Source organism: Trichomycterus rosablanca, chromosome 19 (genome assembly GCF_030014385.1).
Source record: "Trichomycterus rosablanca isolate fTriRos1 chromosome 19, fTriRos1.hap1, whole genome shotgun sequence".
In the NCBI taxonomy this organism is placed as follows: Eukaryota; Metazoa; Chordata; class Actinopteri; order Siluriformes; family Trichomycteridae; genus Trichomycterus; species Trichomycterus rosablanca.
The window spans coordinates 4,143,288-4,149,448 of record NC_086006.1 but is presented as its reverse complement, the minus strand read 5'-3'; positions in this window follow the sequence as shown (position 1 = coordinate 4,149,448).

The window sequence follows — 6,161 nt, the reverse complement described above, 5'->3', positions numbered from 1 at the left end:
AATTTATTCCTGTCACCAGTTTAATTCACTGACAGTAGACAATTTTAACAAAAGTAAAACTAGAACTGATATGTAAATGTCATGTAATGCCAGGTGTTTTACCACAAGATCTTTTAGTACACATGATCAAACTTACAGTAAAGGTTAAAAGAAACCAGCCAGACCATTAGGGAAGCTTTTGTCTTGTTTCACTCTCCTGTTGTGGTGGTCACGGTGGTTATAAGCAATATTGTCTCAGTCTGCTCTGATTAAGGTTTAAAGCTGTAGAGATACAGAGAACAGCAGGTTGCATTTGTCATGTCATCCGTTTGAGGGTCATTTAGCCGACACGAGGCTGTAAAATTGGCTTTTGGAAATGGCCACCAGTACAAAGGATTGTGGCTAGTTGTTTGGAGTGCAGATGGTCAAGCCAGCTGGGACAATTTAGTGATCTGAGGCTCTTGCAGTGCCCCCAGACATGATAAAAACAGCTTGAAAACATGCTTGCTCATTCCTGCATTGTTCTGCAGCTTTTATGAGGATACCGAGCTTTCTTTAAGTGGGTGGATTTGTCATGTGTGATGGAAGAGGTGTGCAGTTACGCTTTACAGAGATTGGGTTCTGCTCTAGATGTTGTTATACAGATAAATATATTATATTTTTCATTGCCTGAAGTTATTCTAACATGGTTTAAAATATTTGCTGCTGTGCCTGAACTTTGCCAGTTGTTGGGACTTTTATTTAGGTATGCAATGTAATACAATTCATTTTAGTGCTGATGAACACAATAAGATGTGCAGTTAATGCAAAATAATCAGAGATGCGGTGGTTTATATCTGCATTATGCCACAAAATCAATGATTTTGCTTCAACAGCAAGTCCTAAATAACTTCATATATGCATAACAACTCCATCTATTTAACAGTTTCCAACAGCATACAATTATACTCAGATTTATGTAGTATGTGTTAAAAACAGTATTTTGTCTTGTTTTACTGCTGATGGTACTTCTATTTTCAGCATTTAGCCGAGACTTTTATTCAAAGCAACTTACAGTTGTAACCATACACACCACAAGCAATTGAGGGTTAAGATTACTAGTCATGTACCATGTACTCACTGAGCTATCATCAATTTTAATCAAAGTAATAACTAACCTAATAAATGTAAACAGAATCAAATCTTTCCCACATTAATAGGAATATTTTTGCACATTGTCTTTTATATTAAACTTGTAGTATGTGTTAAAAACAGTATTTTGTCTTGTTTTACTGCTGATGGTACTTCTATTTTCAGCATTTAGCCGAGACTTTTATTCAAAGCAACTTACAGTTGTAACCATACACACCGCAAGCAATTGAGGGTTAAGATTACTAGTCATGTACCATGTACTCACTGAGCTATCATCAATTTTAATCAAAGTAATAACTAACCTAATAAATGTAAACAGAATCAAATCTTTCCCACATTAATAGGAATATTTTTGCACATTGTCTTTTATATTAAACTTAAATAAACAAAGTCCATTAATATTGTAGATACAGTAGCTGTGATTTACCTTGCATTAGCCACTAATTATCAAAGCCTTCTAACCAATCACAATTAAGAATTTACAAGCAGCATTGTACAATAAACATTATTACTATTTTAGGGTGTGATTATATTAATGCCATATAACAAGATCTACAGTAGCACTGATGCATTTAAGTTTAAATGTATGTGGTTAATACATTCAAATAAATAAATTCCCTTTTTACCGTTTATTGAAGGATTTTGATAACTAAAATTCTGTTTGCATAATGCAAATCAATAGGCCTATAGTTCCAGTTACAAAAAAGTTAATAACATGTTCACTTCTGGAGTGTGTCTGTGGGAATTTGTACTCCTTTACTAAATAGTAAACTCAGGCACTGGGTTTGGACAGAGAGGCCTAGGGTTAGATCTAGGTAAGGCCTTGCTGAAATCTCTCCACCCCAATCACATCAAATCATGTCTATGGACCTTGCATTGTGCACAGGGCCACAGTCATGCAGTCATTCACAGAAAAATGATCCCTAAACTGCTGAATTGATTGATTTTCCTTTAAGTTAGCAGTTAGCAGTCAGTGTGGTTTAAAAAGATGGACGTAATGATTGACCATATAGAGTAAAAGAGTTTCTACAAGCCTCATAATTTTGTCTTTTTTAACATTTAAACCCTACAAGAAACCTGACAAGCAATGCCAATAGTTCTCCAGGAACAGTTTGCAATAGTTGTTATTAAGAGTAAGAACTTGATTGAAACTGGAACTGACTGAGTGAAATATTTGTTCATCAGGGATGTAAATGGCCACCGAGCAGCGTGTATGTGAGTGTGGAGTGTATAAAAAACTCGTCCCTTATTCCTGAGTCCTGACGTCTCTACAGTTGCTTAATGAGGCCTGGGATGTGTGCTTGCTCTGGAAATGAGTTTTCCCTTGAAAACGGTGCAGGCTGTATCCAGGTCTATTTAAATGAGCTAACATGGGGAAGGTAAGCACGACCACAGGAGCATTGTTTTCTCAGTTCAAAGTATGGCAAGCGTACTTTGCACTTCAAAGCTCCTCATCTGGGAGGCAGCAGTGGAGGGGGTTCAGAAGGAGGGTGGGGGGGATTTAAGGGACAGGAAATAAGAATCAGGGTAATTAACAACTTCTGCTCTGTAATGAAGCCCAAAGAAAGAGATAGAGGAGGCTTCTTTACTCAACACCACCAAATATTTTATTTATTTATCTGTTACTCTGGTTCTTTAGCCTTTCCTGTATTACACTGTTGTTTTTATAAAAAATACAATTCATGTTTGAAATACAATTTAACATGAAAAACATCACAGCATTTTGTAGCATTTTCTGAGCAATTAATGTGTGTTTTTGCTCTGATTATGATTTATGATTTGTGTTACTATTTTAGGCTAACTGAAAGACAATGAGAAATGATGCTGCAATATGTCAGCAGTGTAAGTCCACAGATAATGTGGGATGTACTATATACCTGTTTTTACATATGTTTTAATTTTTAAGCATTATTTTTGATTTATGGTTATGTTTATGTTATGGCCTTGTATTATATTGATTACCCTGCCCTGGGTGTGTTACTGCATTACACCCAGTGAGTCCAGGGAATCCAAAAAATGAAATGGAAAAAATAACATTATGTTTTATTACAAAGGACATTTCACAACCCAAATGTGCTTTATCACACAGAACTAATGCAAAAACAACACACATGTAAAAACATTAGTCCTGGTTATATTATAAAACCATCAGATTGTGGGAGTGAAGACTTATTTAAAAATGAATTTAATGCTTAAACGTGTGTGTGTGTGTGTGTGTGTGTGTGTGTGTGTGTGTGTGTGTGTGTGTGTGTGTGTGTGTGTGTGTGTGTGTGTGTGTGTGTAATTCAGTGTCTCACTCGAATGTTAAATGATCAACATTACATCTGATCTGTACAGTCCTGGTTGTAATTAGATTTTTATTGGGCTACATGATATAAAAGTTTGAGCCAAACAAATCTGTTTGAGGCTGTGACAGTGAAGATGCTGATTGATTCAATGTTTTACTGACCCTAGAATATGTTGATAATGTAAGTCTCTTAATTAATGAATATATTAACACATTCCTAACTGACTTTAGAATTGCTGTAAAAACTTAAAAACGTCTTGATGTTATTTGTAAGTTCACAATTTGGGATTCATACTTAAATTTTAAGAATACATTTTATCTAACATTATTTTATTTTATTGTACGGATTGCTGGACACAAATGGTCCACCAAATGGTGCTGTATATGTCTGTATTAACCTGTACCTTGTTTGAATCTCTCTTCTCTCTTCAGTTTTATTTATTTTGCAATGGAAATGCAGTCTAATTGTATAGTCCAGTTGTATGGATTTTAAGCAAATCCCTCAGCACCATCAAGCTATCATTACAATCTAAGTCCTAAGCTTGTCCTCAGGCCATATTACACCATATAACACCAACTCAGCAAGTATATGTTACCTCAAAACCAAAACATGTAGTATTGTCACTATTCCCAGCTATTCCATACATACAGTTAGTTATCTCTGCTCATTATCATCCTTCGGAATAATGTAATGTAGTACTTAATCTACTTTTATAACCAAGTAAGAATAATATACCAAATAAAAACACTTTAAGGCATGTTTGCATTTCAAAATCCCAAACTGTCATATGGTGCACCTGTCTAACCCTTATTGTAAATAGAAGCAGTCATGCAGTAACAGGTATCAAGCCTGATTCCATCTTTTTTCCACAAAGCTGAAAGCATTTAGTCTGTTGTATAGTACAAATGTTGGCATTACAAATGAAATTATCTAAAAGCAATCATTAGGAGGGGTGTCCACATATTTTGGCCATATAGTGTATAAGAGTTATAGCTGGTAGCAGAATCAGTGAAGACATGAATGATAAAGAGAGAGAGAGAGAGAGAGAGAGAGAGAGAGAGACTGATTGTTATGCACTATGAGGTGAGAAGAGAACTGAATGAGAATCAGCTCTTCTTTAAAGGCGCACTGACACAAAGCAGCGCTTCTTTCTTCCCTCTCTGGCTGTATTAAAATGGTAAACGCTTCTTTGACTGACCCGTAATCTCTCAGAGAAGCCCTGATCTCTGATCTGGCTTTAATCTGTGAGATGTGATGATGTGGCGCTGAACTTAACTTGAACTCGGGGTGTGAAAACGTCCTGCAGAGGCGCGCATGTGGACGCGCATTTAGCCACAACAACTACGCGCATTTGATCTGCTTTAATCCACTTTATACCATTTACCCTGTTCCTGCTGGTGGTAGTGGTTTATCTGCTGCACCTGAAGACTTTATAAATGTTATCTGTGGACTGTTTTAGTTGTCGTTGAATTAAAGTTAGGTAGCAATGTGGTCTATGATGTTCAAAAGTGACTTATATTCATCCCTGGATGTCTATATAAATTTAGTATTGCAACTTACTTTTATACATGTTTGTAAAAAGCAATAAAAGCAATAATTTGTTATTTATTCTTGTTTTATTTACTGCCAAAAGTAGAAAGATTTCCATTTTTCACTGACCAAGTTAATTGTGCTTTCAATATATAAACAAATTTAGAATTTAATGCCTGCAACACACTCAGAATAGTTGGGACAGAAGTATGTTTACCGAAGTTACCATCGATTTTGTAAATTCCCTCCCCATTCATGCTTAATTTAAGACCTCCTCTGTATATGAAGCATCATTTATTTTCAGTAGGAGACAAATCTGGACTGCAGGCAGGCTTCACACACATGCAAGTCACCCACACCAAGAGCACTGGTGCACCACCATGCCAGGACAGATGTTGATTTTTGTACCTTTTGTTGATAAAATTCTGGATGGTGCTTTTCATCCAAGGCACAGAGAATTACACATCCATTTCTCCAGAAAACTGACTGATCTCACCACTGCACGTTTACACTGATCATTTATATATTTATACTACTTTTTATATATAGTACATCTAGTATGAATATATAAGGATAAAATGTATGATGAACAACTCCCATTCTTGTTGCATTTTGCAGTATAGTTTACATGTATAAATATTTAATGAAACTAACATTTGGTGTATGATTTATGTCAGGGTACCTCTACAACCCTCATTTTTATTTATATGCATGGAAATGCAATAATTTGTTTTACCCAAACCTGCAGCCATACACATGTGCACATATCAATTATTATTCCTCACATCTCTTAATGTTATTACTTAATTCTCAAGATCATTTGAGTGTTTATTGTAAAAATTGCACCCTTGTTTTACATGCTTTTTCAAACTGTCCAAATGGAATGATTAGCTTAGGCAGTGATTAGATTAAAATCATTGGGATGACATTAAGGTTGGACCTGTGCTCGTCTCCACACACCCCTTTACTGCCCCCACACTTCTCTCCCCGGGGTTCCCCTTGCGTTGACTGGCTGGTTGAAAGACCCCTGGAGAGAGGATCTGGTGCTCCATAAAGAGAAACTGGGTGAGGATGGCTCACTGTAAACTGCGACTTCACTTTAAAAGCACCGGTGCTGGTGAGATCTGGAGTGTGTGGGGTAAAAGAGTCCGGACTTTGGATGAGTCGCTGTATTACACGGATTTACCTCTTTCTACAGTAACAGTACTCATACTCGGTGATTGTTTATTTGCG